General features: G+C 44.3%; 1 long non-coding RNA gene across 3 annotated transcripts in view; it reads right to left on the minus strand.

Annotated features, from left to right (window-relative positions):
• Positions 1-18,962, minus strand: part of LOC141985718 (uncharacterized) — a 99,321-nt gene that overhangs the window by 75,276 nt on the left and 5,083 nt on the right. Inside the window, exon 1 of one of the 3 annotated variants that reach the window (XR_012639001.1) lies at positions 4,217-4,289. The exons of the other annotated variants lie outside the window; for them this stretch is intronic. This is a non-coding gene — a long non-coding RNA (uncharacterized LOC141985718). Of the gene's footprint in view, positions 1-4,216; positions 4,290-18,962 lie in introns of those variants that run through there. 3 annotated transcript variants of the gene reach the window in all.

Here is an 18,962-nt window from a genome sequence, read left to right on the forward strand (position 1 = left end):
ATGTACAGCATTCTGGGATGTATCAGCAGCACATTGTAAACCAAGACACGAGAAGTAGTTCTTCCACTCTACTCCATGCTGATAAGGCCTTAGCTGGAGTACCCTGTCCAGTTCTGGGCACCACATTTCAGAAAATGTGGACAAATTGGAGAAAGTTCAGAGAAGACCAACAAAAATGATTAAAGGTCTAGAAAACATGAATCCACCACACTGACCTATGCCACTTAAGCTAATGGAGCAACTGATAGCAGTAGTAGGTTGTCATCCTCTGTGTGGGCCAGCACTAGGGGGAGATGTGACACTTTGCTAGTGAGTTTCACAGATGTTTGCTGATATCAGAGGAATGGTAAGATTTTTAATCTTGGATTCCTTTCCAGGCTCTGGAGAGAAGTTTGGACTAGTGAAAACCCCAGTCCCATTCTCCTCACCTAGGTAGTCCCAGTTTCCAATCCTCAGGTATCTCATCCCACCAATCCCCTTGCTAGCTACTCCAAGTTCTCCCCCAACACCAACAGCTCCTTGCCCTCATGTCCTTGCCCAGCCACTCCTAATTCCTACCTTTCACCTCTCCATCTAATCTGTTTCTCTTCTTTCCTCCCTCCAGTAACCCACACACCCCACTTCCCCATCCCTTCTGGCTACCAGTCCCTGTCGCCCTCCCTGGGCTCCTTGTTCCAACCTACTTCCCTTGCCTCCCCACTAGGTCTGGTGCTTGCCACCCCCCCTCCAGATTTCAAATCCCTGCTCCAAACCATGGGGTGAGAGCTTCTTAAAGAATTTCTCACTATTTCATATGAGAGAAACAATGGATTTTTCACTAGCCTCCTCTTGGAAATGGCTGAATCACTTAGAGTCATCATGGATAGTTCTCTGAAGATGTCCACCCAGTGTGCAGCGGCAGTCAAAACAGGTTGTTAGGAATCATTAAAAAAGGGATAGAGAATAAGATGAAGAATATCTTATTGCTCTTATATAAATCCATGGTACTCCCACATCTTGAATACTGCGTACAGATGTGGTCCCCTCATCTCAAAAAAGATACTGGCATTAGAAAAGGTTCAGAAAAGGGCAACTAAAATGATTAGCGGTTTGGAACGGGTCCCATAAGAGGAGAGATTAAAGAGGCTAGGACTTTTCAGCTTGGAAAAGAGGAAAACTAAGGGGGGGATATGATAGAGATATATAAAATCGTGAGTAGTGTGGAGAAAGTGAATAAGGAAGCGTTATTTACTTGTTCCCATAATATAAGAACTAGGGGCCACCAACTGAAATTAATGGGCAGCAGGTTTAAAACAAATAAAAGGAAGTTCTTCATGCAGTGCAGAGTCAACCTGTGGAACTCCTTGCCTGAGGAGGTTGTGAAGGCTTGGACTATAACAGGGTTTAAAAGAGAACTAGGATAAATTCATGGAGGTTAAGTCCATTAATGGCTATTAGCCAGGACGGGTAAGGAATGGTGTCTCTAGTCTGTTTGTCAGACGGTGGAGATGGATAGCAGGAGAGAGATCACTTCTGCTTATGACCTATGAGGGAGGATTGAAAACATTGGGTGTGTTTAATCTGGTGAAGACAAGACAGAGGGGACATAAGTTTTCAAGTACATAAAAGGTTGTTACAAGGAGGAGGGAGAAAAATTGTCTCTTACCTGAGGATAGGACAAAAAGCAATGGGCTTAAACTGCAGCAAGGGAAGCTTCGGTTGGACATTAACTACACTGACAGGAAGTTTTTCCTAAACTCTGGAACAAATTGCCTGGGGAGTTTGTGGAATCTCCATCATCGGAGGTTAAGAACAGGACAGACCAACACCTGTCAGGAATGGTCTAGTCATTACTCAACCCTGCCTTGAGTGCAGGGGACTGGACTAGAGGACTACTGAGGTCCCTTCCAGTCCTACATTTCTATGTATGCAAATATTTGCTGGAATTTTTCCTTAGGAATTTCTGCCTTTCTTTGCATATTGTTGAGCCACATTCAAGGCTTAAAGGAACAAGCTTAACATATTTTAACAACTAATCTGACATCTCACATTCCCCAGACGCTGAGAGAGAAACTCTGACTCTAGGGAAGTTAGGGTCCTTTTGCCATTTACTTCAGAAGAGGATTTCACCTTTTGTTCTCAGGCATGGGACCGATATCTGTTAAAACTTCAACAATTATTTTCCTATTTGTAAAAATTCCCCCTTCAAGAGGTTAAAATTAGAGCTAGGTAGAGAACAGAAATTCCATTTTGTGAAGGATTTGGGTACAAATTAGGGGAAAAAAATTCTCTGCAAAGAAAACATTCTAAAAAATTAGTTGCAGATCATTCAAAATGTTTCATTTCAATTTTGAGAGCTTATTTTGTATTACAGTATAAAAATTTAAATTCAAAACAATCATTTTAAAATAAAATGTTTTGTTCCAAAAACATCAAAAGGGGATGCTTCAGCATTGTTGGGACTCTTTTCCATTCCTCCCCACTCCTGCCCAAAAGGAAATTCTGGTAAAAGTTACCCAATTTTGCAAAGTTAGATAGAACTGCATAACCCATCAGAATATAGGTCCACCACAGTTTCTCAAATCAATGCCAGGTAAAATCCCATCAGGACAAACTTCCCTCTTCACTGAAGGATTTTTTTCCTCCTTTCTGAAGCTAATGATTGTGTTTTAAACTTGTTGTTTAACTTCTAGAGCACTTTATAGAAGAAAGCTAAGTGACAGGGAGAGGTCATTCCCAGCAGGGGAAGACATACATACACTAGTGCTGCTTGAGCGGGCACCTGAAAATAGCAGAGTGGCCATGGGGATACAGCTGCTGTGTACCCATAGCCTGTGTATCCACAGTTGTGTACTGCTCATGAACTTTTAGGGCAAGGACCCAGGAAAGAGATGAAAGGAGCTAGTCAAAAATGCATTTTTGTAGGAAATGGAAAATTTTTGTTCAAGAAAATTTCTGGGTTTGTCATTGTTTTTCCAACAAGTTTTGGTTTAATTGTTGAAAATTAAAATGTCCACCAGAAATTGAAACCAAGTTTCGGTGGACATTTTAATTTTCACCAATTAAACCAAAACTTGTTGGAAAAAAAAATCAAAAACAAAGATGACAAACCCAGAAATTTTGTTCAAGAAAATTGTGTTGTCAAATGGCCATTTTACTGGAGAAAAAACCCACTGATGAACATTTCTTGTTTGGCTCTAGAAAGGAATTACTTAGAACAGTAAAAGATCATAACTGGGAATAATGGGATAAAATAAAGAAGGGTAGTTTCAGGCTGACTATTAGGCTGTGCAATAGCCTCTCAAGGGAAGCAGCAGAAGCCCAGCACTTGGAACATTTAAAAACAAAGCTGAAGATAACACTAATGAACGCACAAGAGAGAACAATCATGCATTGACAGATGCCCTAGCGCTGAGATTCAGGAAAGCACTTGAGCATGTGCTTAAATCCCACAGAGCTGGGGTATTTGTTTCTTGTTATTTTTTTAGCCTCAGCTAGGTGCTTAAATCCTGCTAACTGCTTCCCTGAATCAAGGTTTAGTTCTTCAAATGTGCCGAGCATCCCCACAGCTCTCAGTGAGGTCAACAGGTGCTGCTGGGTGCTCAGTTCCTCTGAAAAAAATCAGACCACAGTTTTCGGTGGCTAAATATGGATTTAAGAACCTACATGTAGGATTTGAAAAGCTTGGTCCTCGTAACAACGTTCCGAGCCGTTTATTTGGATCAACAGCACAATATTAGCCTGGCCTTTTCTCTAACTCTTCTCAGGCATCAATAGGATGATGCTCCTGCACTAACAGAAGGTTTGAAAACTGTGGCCTTAGTTTCTTGCCAGTCTAGTAGTGTTCTCCTTACTGTTGCTATTGGTGAGTTCATAGAAAGAGGAAAATAGCATTGATAAACTTTTTTTATGACAATCATCCCCTCCCCCCAATATTATAACTGAGTAGGAATTAGTTGGGTCAGCCATTGATGGGGACCTCAGAGAGAAAGCTGAACTCTCACCATGGGCAGGTAAGGGGAGTATATGTAGGAGGCTATAAGACATCCCTTTATCCTTCACCTAAGAAATAATCAGGCAATGTGATTACATTCATGAAAATGGGACCTCAGGCTTGAAACACTGCCAAGTACATTTGGATGAGAAACTTATTTGACCTGGAGGTTAGTCTGTTAAATTAAGGAAGCATGTTCTGATGCTGATTCACATGTAACCCTTTTGTTCCCGTTGTTCTTACCATCTCTTCTCTTGATCTTTGAGAAGCAGCTCAGATTCTTTTCACTATAACAACTCTCTCTCAGTGCCGAGGTATTGTACAAGGAGCTGATCCTGAGCTGACTCATTCTAGTTGGTGTGTACACTGTTCCCTTGGGGACAGCAGACCTGGCATTACTGGGAGTGGTCAGTGGATAAGGGGCTAAACATGACAGGTGCTTGGGGACTGGAGTGCACTGACTGTTACCCTGCAAGGCAAAATAAGGGCTGGCATTACCCAGAAGAGATTGTCTGGGTGGCTAGCAGACTGCAGGCATCAGGGAGACGATGCCCTGTGTTTAACTGGAGAAGTCTCCCTCTCACTGAAGGAAGCGGACTCTCAGTCCTGGGTACCTGGAGAACAATCACAACCAGGAGCTTGGATTTTCCCTGTGGTCTAAGGGAGTTAGGCACCTACATGTTTGAGGCATCCAGAAGGTGCCTAACTCCCAATGACTTACCCCTCATTAAATCTTGTAAGCTCCTTGGAAAATTCCAGCTAAAGTACAAGTATTAACAGGGTATGCAAAAAGTATTATACCCTGTGCATGTAGACCCAGATCCAATCACTGGTATTATTCCACACGTGAATCTGGCCTGCTAAATCTGAGGGCTTCTCTACATCTCATCTGGGGTAGCTCTACAGGGACGTGATTTCTAATTGGTGCAGTGCACCCTTAACATGCATCAGGAGGGTCTACATGGACAAATCGTGAACGGCAAAGGATTGTGCTTTAGAAGTCACACTCCTATATGTAAGCGGGGGGAATAGTCCCACTATTGTGGGAAACGTTTGTGGCTTCTGCACTACCCCGGTGAAGTGGGCTAGCGAAAGGATCTGAGTCCTTGCTCCCACTTCCTTTACCCAGCAGCCTCCCTGCCCTTGAGGACTCCCCTTCCACTCTCCTGTCTGGCAGAGTCCTCGTAATCCCCACAAGGCTGGGCCCAGGATTCCTGGGGGCTCGACCCCCAACCCTGCTGTGGTCACCTAGGGCAGGGGCCAGGGTGCTCTCTCTGCACTGGGCACTTCTCTGACCCACTGACCATTACATACAATTTAAAGCAAATGCAAGTTATTTAAAATTAATTGTGGATTAAAAAGAATAAAGGAAAAATGGGAAAAGTTAAAGGAAACATCACCCCGCTCGGTGGCAGGGAACATCAAACAGCATCTCTGGAATGTCTGGGCAGTTCACAGTCTGTTCCTTGTAAGTCCCAGGCCTCCTTCTCAGGCCCTGGCTGTGCTGTAGGGATGCTGTGGGTTGGACACTTGCTCTGGTGGTGGCCACACGCTCTCAGGCTCTAAGGGGTAGGACCCTTCTTCCCAGCGTTGACCCCGCCCTGTCAGGGTTACGATCCAAGCCTGGCCTGCAGAGCATCCTGGCTGAGGCGCCTCCCTGCGCTGGGCCCGCTGCCCAGGGTCCCCCTCGCTCTCCCCAGCTGCACCACTCTGTCTCTGCACTGCTGCTGCTCTACCTCCAGCCCCCTGGGCTGCTTCTTTGGCCCCCCTGCCTCTGGTTGCTGCAGCTCTGCTCCCAGGACAGGGTCTGCTCTCTCTGGGCTGCTTTTCTGGTCGCTCTGGATCTGGCACAGCTCTGCTCCCCAGCTTAGCTCGGCCCCACTCTGTCTGACCCAGGCAAATCCAGCTCACACGGAGGACGAGACCTCCCTGGCCTCCTGACTCCCTGATTAGCCTGCCCGCCCTGTCATTCAGGCTGACCTAGAGCATTGGCCTCTCCCCATTGTTCCTGGGGGACTATCAGTCTCGGGGTCCTGATTTCCCATAGATGTTTCCCCTTTTAGTACTGGGAGCTAGCCAACCAAAACACCCCCACTGAATGCAGCTGCAGCGGCACAGGAGCTAGCAAACAGAGCTGTAAACAGGGGAGTTTGAAAGGGGAGTCTGTCCTGTGGTGCTTGTGTGGGGTTTGGTTTTGCTGTGGGTGGTGGTGTTTTGGTGTGGTTTGTGTTTCCTAGATTAACAGGATTTAAGTGGGAAGGCTATGACAGATACAGAGGTGGCAGTGGGAGTGACCCATGTAGCAGAAGACACAATGAAGATGACTGGATGTGGAAGCTGTGGTATGTACATGATCCTGGAGGGGGCACCTGGTAAGAGTTTTGTCTGCATGAAGTGCCGTCTGATAGAGCTGATGGAGGAAAAGATCCAAGGTTTGGAGATGCAGGTGGAAAGTCTGGTAGAGTTTAGGAAGGGGTTTGAGCAGATTATGGAGCAAAGACATGAGGTGTCTGAAGGGAAAAGCTCAGACTTGCAGATGGAAGCAGGACTCGGGAATTCTGAGGGGAGACTGGGTGAGGGAAGTGGTCAGTGGAGGCATGTGACTAAAAGAACTAGGCAGAGGAAAAGAGGGGCTAGTGAAGGAGAAAGTTTAGGAATAGGTTTGCAGAGTTGGAAAATGAAGAAGGGGCTCAGCAGGTAGTCACTGAAGGTGGAAGGGTAAGGAAGAAAAGAGCGGCTAGTCCTACAGGAAAAGGGGAAGAGTTAATGGAGATTACACCAAATATGAGCCCCAGGAGGATACAGGATGGGTTAAAAAGGATTACAAGGGAGAATGGGAATGGAAAGAACTTGCAGCCAGAGGGAACAGGGGATAGACTGGAGAATAGCACCATCACTAGGAAAAGGCAGGTCTATGTAATTGGGGACTCTTTACTGAGAAGGATAGACCGACCTGTAACCAGAGCTGATCCAGAAAATAGGAGGGTGTGCTGTCTTCCAGGTGCTAAGATATGGGATGTAGACCTGAGGTTGAAAAGGATTCTAAAGGGAGCGGGAAAGAATCCCCTAATTATCCTTCATGTGGGAACAAATGATACGGCTAGATTCTCGCTGGAAAGTATTTAAGGGAGACTATGTTAGGCTGGGGAGGACGCCTAAGGAAATTGAGGCTCAGGTGATCTTTAGTGGGATTCTGCCTGTTCCTAGAGAAGGGCAACAAAGGTGTGACAAGATTATGACTATCAATAGATGGCTTAGGCAGTGGTGCTATAAGGAGGGCTTTGGGATGTATGGCCACCGGGAGGCGTTCATGGATAGAGGACAGTTCTCTCGGGAAGGACTTCATCTGAGTAGGGAAGGAAATAGACTTCTAGGATGGAGGCTGGCACAACTGATTAAGAGAGCTTTAAACTAGGAATTTGGGGGAGATGGTTGGGAGATGTCCAGGTAATCTCCACGCCAGAATTTAGCATTGAGTGGAAAGAAAATGAAGTAAGAGTGGATACAGCTGTAGGTAGGAGGAAGGGCAGTGTAGATACAAGTCTAATAGGTTACACTGGTAGTAAAATAACCGTGCCTAATAGGGTACAGAATGTGAGTGAGGCCAAACAGCAAAAATTAAGATGTTTGTACACTAATGCAAGGAGCCTAGGTAACAAAATGGAGGAACTAGAGTTCCTGGTGCAGGAAGTGAAACCAGATATTATAGGTATAACAGAAACCTGGTGGAATAGTAGTCATGACTGGGCTACAGGTATTGAAGGGTATGTGCTGTTTAGGAAAGACCAAACTAAAGGTAAAGGTGCTGGAGTAGCACTGTATATCGATGATGAGATAGAATGTAAAGAAATAAGAAGCGATGAAATGGATATGACTGAGTCCGTCTGGGCAAAAATTAAATTGGGGAAGAAAACTATTAGAGCCTCCCCTGGGATAGTGCTTGGGGTGTGCTATAGACCGCCAGGATCTAATTTGGATATGGAAAGAGCCCTTTTTAATGTTTTTAATAAAGTAAATACTAATGGAAACTGTGTGATCATGGGAGACTAACTTCCCAGATATAAACTGGAGGACGAGTGCTAGTAAATAATAATAATAAATAATAAATAATAATAAATAGGGCTCAGATTTTCCTAGATGCGATAGCTGATGGATTCCTTCAGCAAGTAGTTGCTGAATCGACTAGAGGGAATGCCATTTTAGACTTGGTCTTGGTGAGTAATGAGGACCTCATAGAAGAAATGGTTGTAGGGGATAATCTTGGCTCAAGTGATCGTGAGCTAATTCAGTTCAAACTGAACGGAAGGATTAATAAAAATAAATCTGCAGCTAGGGTTTTTGATTTTAAAAGGGCTGACTTTCAAAAATTAAGAAAATTAGTTAGGGAAGTGGATTGGACTGAAGAATTTATGGATCTAAAGGTAGAGGAGGCCTGGGATTATTTTAAATCAAAGCTGCAGAAGCTATCGGAAGCCTGCATCCCAAGAAAGGGGAAAAAATTCATAGGCAGGAGTTGTAGACCAAGCATCTTAGAGAGGCGATTAAGAAAAAGCAGAAAGCATATAGGGAGTGGAAGAAGGGAGGGATCAGCAAGGAAAGCTACCTTATTGAGGTCAGAACATGTAGGGATAAAGAGAGACAGGCTAAAAGTCAAGTAGAGTTGGACCTTGCAAAGGGAATTAAAACCAATAGTAAAAAGGTTCTATAGTCATATAAACAGGAAGAAAACAAAGAAAGAAGAAGTGGGACCGCTAAAAACTGAGGATGGAGTGGAGGTCAAGGATAATCTAGTCATGGCCCAATATCTAAACAAATACTTTGCCTCAGTCTTTAATAAGACTAAAGAGGATCTTAGGGATAATGGTAGCATGACAAATGGGAATGAGGATATGGAGGTAGGCATTACCATATTTGAGGTAGAAGCGAAACTCAAACAGCTTAATGGGACTAAATCGGGGGGCCCAGATAATCTTCATCCAAGAATATTAAAAGAATTGGCACAAGAAATTGCAAGCCCATTAGCAAGAATTTTTAATGAATCTGTAAACTCAGGGGTTGTACCGTATGATTGGAGAATTGCTAACATAGTTCCTATTTTTAAGAAAGGGAAAAAAAGTGATCCGAGTAATTATAGGCCTGTTAGTTTGACATCTGTAGTATGCAAGGTCTTGGAAAAAATTTTGAAGGAGAAGGTAGTTAAGGACATTGAAGTCAATGGTAAATGGGACAAAATACAACATGGTTTTACAAAAGGTAGATCGTGCCAAACCAGCCTGATCTCCTTCTTTGAGAAAGTAACAGATTTTTTAGACAAAGGAAATGCAGTGGATCTAATTTACCTAGATTTTAGTAAGGCGTTTGATACCGTGCCACATGGGGAATTATTAGTTAAATTGGATAAGATGGGGATCAATAGGCAAATTGAAAGGTGGATAGGGAATTGGTTAAAGGGGAGACTACAATGGGTCCTACTGAAAGGTGACCTGTCAAGCTGGAGGGAAGTTACCAGTGGAGTTCCTCAAGGATCAGTTTTGGGACCAATCTTATTTAATCTTTTTATTACTGACCTGGGCACAAAAAGTGGGAGTGTGCTAATAAAGTTTGCGGATGATACAAAGCTGGGAGGTATTGCTAATTTAGAGAAGGACAGGGATACCCTACAGAAGGATCTGGATGACCTTGTAAACTGGAGTAATAGGAATAGGATGAAATTTAATAGTGAGAAGTGTAAGGTCATGCATTTAGGGATTAACAACAAGAATTTTAGTTATAAACTAGGGACGCATCAATTAGAAGTAATGGAGGAGGAAAAGGACCTTGGAGTATTGGTTGATCATACATATGAGCTGCCAATGTGATATGGCTGTGAAAAAAGCTAATGTGGTCTTGGGATGCATCAGGAGAGGTATTTCCAGTAGGGATAAGGAGGTTTTAGTACCGTTATACAAGGCACTGGTGAGACCTCACCTGGAATACTGTGTGCAGTTCTGGTCTCCCATGTTTAAGAAGGATGAATTCAAACTGGAACAGGTACAGAGAAGGGCTACTAGGATGATCCGAGGAATGGAAAACTTGTCTTATGAAAGGAGACTCAGGGAGCTTGGCTTGTTTAGCCTAACTAAAAGAAGGTTGAGGGGAGATATGATTGCTCTCTATAAATATATCAGAGGTATAAATACCAGAGAGGGAGAGGAATTATTTAAACTCAGTACCAATGTGGACACAAGAACAAATGGATATAAACTGGCCACTAGGAAATTTAGATTAGAAATTAGACAAAGGTTTCTAACCATCAGAGGAGTGAAGTTTTGGAATAGCCTTCCGAGGGAAGCAGTGGAGGCAAAAGATCTATCTGGCTTTAAGATTAAACTCGATAAGTTTATGGAGGAGATGGTATGATGGATAATATGATTTTGGTAATTAAATATTCATGGTAAATAGGCCCAATGGCCTGTGATGGGTTATTAGATGGGGTAAGATCCGAGTTACCCGGGAAAGAATTTTCTGTAGTATCTGGCTGATGAATCTTGCCCATATGCTCAGGGTTTAGCTGATCGCCATATTTGGGGTCGGGAAGGAATTTTCCTCCAGGGCAGATTGGCAGAGGCCCTGGGGGTTTTTCGCCTTCCTCTGTAGCATAGGGCACGGGTCACTTGCTGGAGGATTCTCTGCTCCTTGAAGTCTTTAAACTACGATTTGAGGACTTCAGTAGCACAGATATAGGTGTGAGGTTTTTTTGTAGGAGTGGTGGGTGAAATTCTGTGGCCTGCGTTGTGCAGGAGGTCAGACTTGATGATCATAATGGTCCCTTCTGACCTAAATATCTATGAATTTTAGTAAGGGGGCAATAGTCCCCTTACATATAGAGCACAGCACCCCATCATGTAGACAAGCCCTAAAATATACTACTCTTCCCGAAGGCAGTTGTTTCTTCCCCAAGAAAGTCTCAATCATCTCTTCCATTTAGAAGAAGGGGTAATCTATTTCAGAGACTTTCTCCCTAGAAACATTGGTCAGAGTTGGGAAGTAGCCGCCTCTGAGAAGGGCCAGAAGATAAGAATTGTAAGTGTGTACTGAGAATGCACTAGGTTATGTTCATATCCACTCTCATTAGTCTGTCGCTGCCCGGAATGGATTCAAATGGTATCATTTTCTGTTCCTATACAATCTTTGTCTCACACACACAAAAGTGAGTCATCACATGTTAATCCACCCTCCATGCTTTTTATTGTCATTTTCACAGGTTGCATTAGAACAATAAATTGTGTTCCTCACAAAACCATGCAACAGCCTGATAAATATCACTTTGGTGCCCTGAGATACAAATCCACAGGCCAGATAATGGAACAGGAAAATGAACAGCAGGCCAGACAGTGCTATCCTTCCTCTCACGGAGGATCAGCTTTGACCACAAGTGCATTTGCTGGGGCAACTTGTGAAGTAAAATGAGTCTCGCTGCGAGTGAGGGGTTCACACTCTGACCAGCTGAAAAACAAATACCTATACCACGAATCACTCCCACCGTGCACACACCCCTCCCATTGCCCAACAAAAAGTGCTAAAGCTAGAATTTTCTAACAAGTGTTCAGTGGGAGCAGAGTTAGAGCATCACTGAAGTCAATAGGGAAATTGCCACTAAACTTCCCCAGTGCTAAAATCTCACCCAAAGTCCCCAGAACCACCCCTTGCCTTCTACATAAAGAAATTGGGAAAACCAACACCACTTTTAAAAACTACACAAGCAGGGAGCCATGCTGTGTAACTGACAAAGGACCAGATTTGGATAGCATCTTACTCCACTTGGATAGCATCTTACCCCACACGTTGTCTCACTGCTTACAGTTAAGCAGGCGCTTAAGTGATTTGCTGGATCAGGCCAGCGTGCGCAGCAACAGGCCTGGCTGGAAAACAGTCTACTTTTCACAAAAGGTAATTCAGATATAGATTCTCAGATATTGAGGTCAGAAGGGACCATTATGATCATCTAGTCTGACCTCCTGCACAATGCGGGCCACATTGAATCTCACCCACCCACCCCTGCAATAAACCTCTCACCTATGTCTGAGCTATTGAAGTCCTCAGATCATGGTTTAAAGACTTCAAGGTGCAAAGAATCCTCCAGCAAGTGACCCGTGCCCCATGCTGCAGGGAAGGCGAAAAACCCCCAGGGCCTCTTCCAATCTGCCCTGGAGGAAAATTCCTTCCCAACCCCAAATATGGCGATCAGCTGAAACCGTGAGCATGTGGGCAAGATTCACCAGCCAGATACGCAGGAAAGAATTCTCTGTAGTAACTCAGATCCCACCCCAAATGTTAAAGTTTGAAAATTTGTTATTGTTCGGCCATGGACTGAAAACAAGGCCTTTCAAAAATTGTGAGAAACAAGCAACAGCCTCCAGAATAGCCAAAAAACTGGTAGTTGGGGGCTCACCTAGGATGTGGGAAAGCTTGGGTCAAGTTCTTGAGCCACATGATTTATAACAGGGACTTGAATCTGGGTCTCTCCCACTGAAAGGGGGTGCCCTAGGTACCAGACACCTGATTATTCTGGAGGTGGGTCTCTCTTGGGTTTTGATCTGGAATTCCATTCTGGACTTGAAAAACTGTTTCAATTAACGAGCATTTTTTCCCCTATAGGAAGAAGTTTTAGAAAGGTTTTGACCAGCTCTGTTCAGCACCTTGCAGGATAAAGCCATTGATGAACTTAGTGTGTGTGTGTGGGGGGGGGGGGGGGGGACAAAACAAAACCATCTGTGTAGAATGTACTGCAAATATGCAGCATGCAATTTCCCAAAAAGTTCCCCACCGCCCACAAAAAAAAAAAAAAAAAAAAAAAAAAAACAACACACACCACACACACAGGCCAGAACATTAGGGCCTGAAGGTGAAATTCAACTCATCTGCTGCACAGATATCCAAAGTAAATTCTGCACCCTTGCCACACAAAGGAGTCTCACTGGCACGTATGGGATTCAGTCCAGAATATGAGCGACTAGCAAGGCTGGGGAGAGGAGAGAAAAAAGTGTTGTCAGAGACAGCTTCGCCTGAGTAAGGATTGCAGAATCCAGCCCCATGTGCATTGTCCTTTAGGGCTCTGCTTCTGGAAAGCACTGAAAGCATGTACATTCTTACTAAGAAAACACTTACATACATGCTTAACGTTAAGCATATGCTTAAGTGCTTTCCTGAATCAGGGTCTAGCTGTTCATAGCAACCTTGCTTTGTTCAAATTTGAACACTGGCCTTCTGCTCTATTTACAAACAATGCCATTTTTAAGACCTGTCTCCGAAGTTTTCCTTTTAAACATAAAAAATGCAAAATTCATGCAATCACATATCACTGCTCTTTGGGATTCATTTTGATTTTTTGGCCTCACTTTTTAATAACTTTAATATAAAAAAAGTTTCTCATTTCAATGATTTAGCAGCACATTATTCCCCTTTGGTCATAAGCTTGTTTTGTTTTTTAATATTCTGCTACTTTTATCAACTGCTTTTCCGGGCCTTGGGCTTTTCCAAAAATCCAGTTGTAATTAATAACGTTCTGTTAGTTTATCCATGGCTCCTGGCTTTTTAAAGTTCAGATTCTTTGTCTCTAATCCTAAGTGAGGAGTCTTAAGCTGGTAGTCTAACTTTGGGAAGATCCGAATGATAGAATGTCCAGTGGAGCTAGAAGATACTCCATTGATTTTTTTTTTGGCCTTGAGATGCTCTTCTCAATGAGAGGCATCATGTGGTGATGTAACATATCTGACTGGTACTCAACCAACATCGGCTGCTGGAGTATTCAAGTAACAAAGGAAAAGATTTTTTTTGAACGATAATTCAATATCATACTGGTCAATGTTTCAAAAGCACCCAGCAGCTCTCCATCATCATCCCCCTCTTATATAGATTTTTCCACCGCCACCAGGTGTCAAAGCACTTTACAAGAGGTCAGTATCATTATCCCTATTACCCAGGTAGGGAAACTGAGGCACAAAGCGGAAAAGCAAATTGCCCACGGTCACCCAGGAGGCCAGTGGTAGGGCTGGGCATAGAAAGTCTCTGAGGCGCTGTTCAGTGCCCTGTCCACACATGGCGTCTCCTGTATTAAATACACTTACAAATCTACTGTATCCATCACCACCACAGAAGCTTCCCTATTAAAAAGGGAGGGCCATTTCAATGCCTAGCTCCCTTACAATAGCTAAGCCCCAAGGCACTAAATGATTTAACCTGGAGGGCAGGGAGGCATTGTCCCACCAGCGCTATTGTTAGCACTACAGCATGGACACACTGGCGGACCACTAGAAGAGGAATGCCGAGTATTAGTGTCAAAGACTGGCTGACTGCCCCGGTAGAGCTATACCATGACACCAGCAATCACGACTACTAGCGGTCACAGTACTGCTGGCTTTTGAGGTCCTCTCTTTTCAGAGCAATTCTGTCCTACCACACGCGTGCTCCAGAGTTGCTGGCATCCTGCCAGCTGAAGACAATTGATCTCACATGAGGAGTTGCCCAGCACAGGGCACACTGGAAGACAGGTTCAAATCCATCTCCTTCCTTGTCTCTTTACATTTCCAAGAACAAATCCCAAGCCATAGCACTCGGCTGGAAGGAATAGTGGGAGTCGCCAGGAGTTAGACTGGAAGGATCTGACCACTGCTCTAGTAACAGCCCTAGTGAAGGGTGTGTACAGGTCACAAACAGCAATTTTTTAAAGCTATGCCAAGGCTATGGGGCATTATGACTATTCTGACATTCAGAACATGCGGTCATATATCCCCACAAGGGGCTGCATCCTCATCACTTTACTTATTTTAGTAATTCCACTCAACTAAATTGGGCTACTCATGTGAATAAGGCAACATGGAATTGCTCAATTACACCACAACCTCTGGATCTATTAAGCACACTGCAATCCTCAAGCCCACTATCTGGCCTCTCTCGACTACCTAGGTTAATGAACAAATATCCAGCCAGTTGCAGGCCATCCTCTAGTTTTCCATGCACAGGTTTTGCTCGTGCAAGAAAGGGCATGGAATTACCCCATTTATGCGAGCCAATGCAGTAATGGAACACTTTGCCACATTTACTCATACAAATACCGGTTTGCATGTACACGTGTGGGCAATTGTGCGCAGCAAATTGTGTACCCTAGATTATAGGCCACTTGAAAAAATTGGCTGTGCGTGTCCCAGATCATAATCTGATTTATAATTTGGTTCCATTACTGGTATTACAGTAGTGGTTATGGGCTCCATGATACCAGGCACTGTACAAACATGTAATAAGAGACAACCCCTGCCCTGTACAGTCTTTAATCTCAATAGACTAGACAAAGGGTGGGAGAGGAAAGAGAAAGGTGAAGGGCTAGATCCATGTCGGGGCTTAGGCGTCACAGATCAGTGGGGGAACGCCTAGTCTGTGAATCCTGCTGGGGTTTAAGCTTGAGCTAGGGTGCCAAGTAGCTCGGTGGCATAAGGACTTATGCAGCTGTGTGATGCCCACCAATGGAAACTTGGGGAAACATAGGGGATTTTGCTAGTATAACCTGAGGTGCTTAGGGAATTTAGGTGGTGGCTGAGGATCTTAGCGGCACCTAAATGACCTTATTTAACACTTGGATTTAGAGGAAGACAAGAGGGCAAAAAAAGCTCATCTGTCTACATGTTCCCATCTTAACAGTGCAGTGAACACTCAAAGCAGTCCTGGGAGGTGTTACTGCTACTTTTATTCCTTCGTTTACCGGAGACCGGGCTCTGCTGTCATGAAAACTGGCATATGGACTTCAGATGACATCTAGTACTAACCTCCTCCTCCTCCTCTCCTCCCCTCCCCCGCTTTCTCTCCTTTGCCCATAAATCAAAGGAGAAAGGATCAAATGGACAAAACAACAAAGTGGTAAAGTGCTCACTTCAGGGTTGTAGCCAATCTAATTAATTTTTCATTTAGGTCTGATGTATTAGAGGCCAATCAATCGGGGATTATGTTTACAGAGTTGTAGAAAGAGGAGACCAAGTCGTCATTTGTTGTCTAGGCTGTCCAAATTAGTCAGTTAAATGATCCTGGGGGAGAGCATAAAGGATATGGAGAGGTTATTGTAAGTACCTTTCTTTTAATTACAGACCAGATAGTCAACACTTTCTGCAGCCCTTGACTCCATGCCTGAAGGACAGAGCTGGCTCCTTGGAAGCCAGATGGAGGAGAGTGATTTCTGCAGACCCAGCTTTGGGAACTGTGCATGGTTAGTTACCTCACCCCCATCCCAGCAGGGGTAAGCATTCAGGGGAAGGTATGTAGTAGTTAGCCTCCTGATGAGTCCCCTGGGAGTTACTGGGCCTAATTCTCATTTACGCTAGGGCAGTATGAAGGGGACTTAAATGGAGATGTACCTGCAATTCACGCTCGCTTCAAGGCCCTTTAACACTTACTCTAAGGTCCCTTCGCATCCCGCTGGAAGTGCGAATCAGGCCCAATAACGGGTGAGATTAAAAAAAAAAACACGACACACCTTTGTGTTGTGCCTAGCTCCCATCAAAAGTCCATGGCAGTTCGGTGCCAAATCCACTTAAGAAAAAAATCTCACCCAGTGTGCCTATTTTTGCCCAACCACTTCCTACCTTCTGCTGAATACTCACCCATGTAGGGCCAGAGTTTCAGAAGTGCTCCATGCCAATTTAGGCACCTGAAGAAGTGGCCAGATTTTCATATGAGCTCAGCACATTGGGCGCCGAGCTTTTCTCAAAATGTGGCCATAAGGATCATAATGGGAGCTGCTGGGGGGGGCGCGCAGAGAGAGAGAGAGAGAGAGAGAAGGGCCTGAGCCATTGTGAAAATCTGGCCCCTTTAAGGACTGTGGCACCATAAAGCTCATGGATATTGTATATGGTACCACCACAGATTATGAAACCAGGAAGAATGTTGAGAATTTCACTTCTCTGTTTAGAGACTACCAAGATGGCTGGTAGCTAAATGCCCCCGCTAAGAGAAGACTTCTATAGAATATCAGGGTTGGAAGGGACCTCAGGAGGTCATCTAGTCCAACCCCCTGCTCAAAGCAGGACCAATCCCCAACTAAATCATCCCAGCCAGGGCTTTGTCAAGCCTGACCTTAAAAGCCTCTAAGGAAGGAGATTCCACCACCTCCCTAGGTAACCCATTCCAGTGCTTCACCACCCTCCTAGTGAAAAAGTTTTTCCTAATATCCAACCTAAACCTCCCCCACTGCAACTTGAGACCATTACTCCTCGTTCTGTCATCTGCTACCACTGAGAACAGTCTAGAACCATCCTCTTTGGAACCACTTCTCAGGTAGTTGAAAGCAGCTATCAAATCCCCCCTCATTCTTCTCTTCTGCAGACTAAACAATTCCAGTTCCCTCAGTCTCTCCTCATAAGTCGTGTGTTCTAGTCCCCTAATCATTTTTGTTGCCCTCTGCTGGATGCTTTCCAATTTTTCCACATCCTTCTTGTAGTGTGGGGCCCAGAACTGGACACAGTACCCCAGATGGAGTTATGCTCGGTTTGTTAAGGAACTGGGTTCTAAAAAGCATGAACTGGGTTAACTTGTGTGTCTTGTATGAGACTGAGCCCATCAGCACCTAATAAATACAATTCTTGTTAGTTACTGATGAGAGATGCTGGATTATTAGCTCTGCAGACCAGACTTCTGTGTTGATCTACAGAACGGGTACTTATTTTTGATCGTGTTTGTTGTGGCAATGCTTAAGGGTCAACCAAGAAGGGGTCCCAAAATGCTTCCATTTAGTTTGTATGAGACACAGGGCAGGGGAAGGGGCAAAGTGAAAATGTGATGGCAGCAAACAGCAGGTTAGTCTCCACCCCCCCTTTAAAAAAAAAGAGTGGGGTTAGTTAGGAGGGAACCAGCTAAATGGAAAGAAAAGGGAAGGGAGAGGGGACACTGAAGGGAAAGGGGATGAGGGGGACAGTACAGGGGATGAGAGGGGCAGATAAGGAATGAAACAGATGAAGGAACTATGAGGGAGGGGAGGAGAACAGTTGGAGCAAACCCCTGAGCAACACAGAAATTCCAGTCTAAACTGTAGACAGGTCCCTGCAGGTAACAGCAGCACAAGCTTTCACCGATTGTGTGCATTACCACAGAGCTTTGAGGACACATCAAATCACGGCCCCGTCGTGCTAGCTGCTGTACAAACACACAGTAAGAGAGAGTCCCTGCCCCAGCAAGACCTTATTGGCCTAAGAGACCAAACAGACGGGGGGAGGGGGGAGGGAAACTCTGCCTGAACTCTGTATTTCAGAGGTTTTTTATTTATGGTTTTAAGTAGAACCCACCCAAACTTTTAATCACAACACCACAGATAAGTAAATATATAAGGGGGGGGGGGGAAATAGCTCTGTCATCATGGCTGTTCAATTCACACAGACTCAATGTGAAGGGAAAAAAAGACAAACAAACAAGGAATGCCATTCTACTGCATGCTACCAACATTCAATAATCAAGGCGGTCAAGAAATTGCCACCTCTGAGAACAGATATTACTTACAATTCATGAGTAGCTATCAGAATTAAGGACCAGCTCATGCAGACCCTTATGTACGGCCCTGATCCTGGTACCATCTCAGCTATGCGTGTATGTGATGTCAGGCATGGGCATAAATGCAAACAGGATTGGGGTCTAAGTTATGATAAAGGGGCAGCTGTTATTATTGCTTATTTATATTACAGTAGCACAGAGCTCCAATCAGGGCACCATTGTACACACAACAAAAGATGGTCCCTACCCCAGAGATCTTTGATCTATATATTTTTTCATCTCTCTAGTTCCCAGAGAAAAAGTGCAAATATCCTTATCTCCAATATCACAGACGCGTCTTTATCCACATGATGCTAAAAGATTCTTCTTCTTCCATGGAAGTCAATGCAAGGGTCTTTTTATCTATAACCCACTAGAGTTGGATTTTCAAAAGTACCTATGTCACGCAGATCCCCGTGTCTTATTCAAAAGCCAATGAGCTTGT

This window comes from Natator depressus, chromosome 4, assembly GCF_965152275.1.
Source record: "Natator depressus isolate rNatDep1 chromosome 4, rNatDep2.hap1, whole genome shotgun sequence".
NCBI lineage: Eukaryota > Metazoa > Chordata > Testudines > Cheloniidae > Natator > Natator depressus.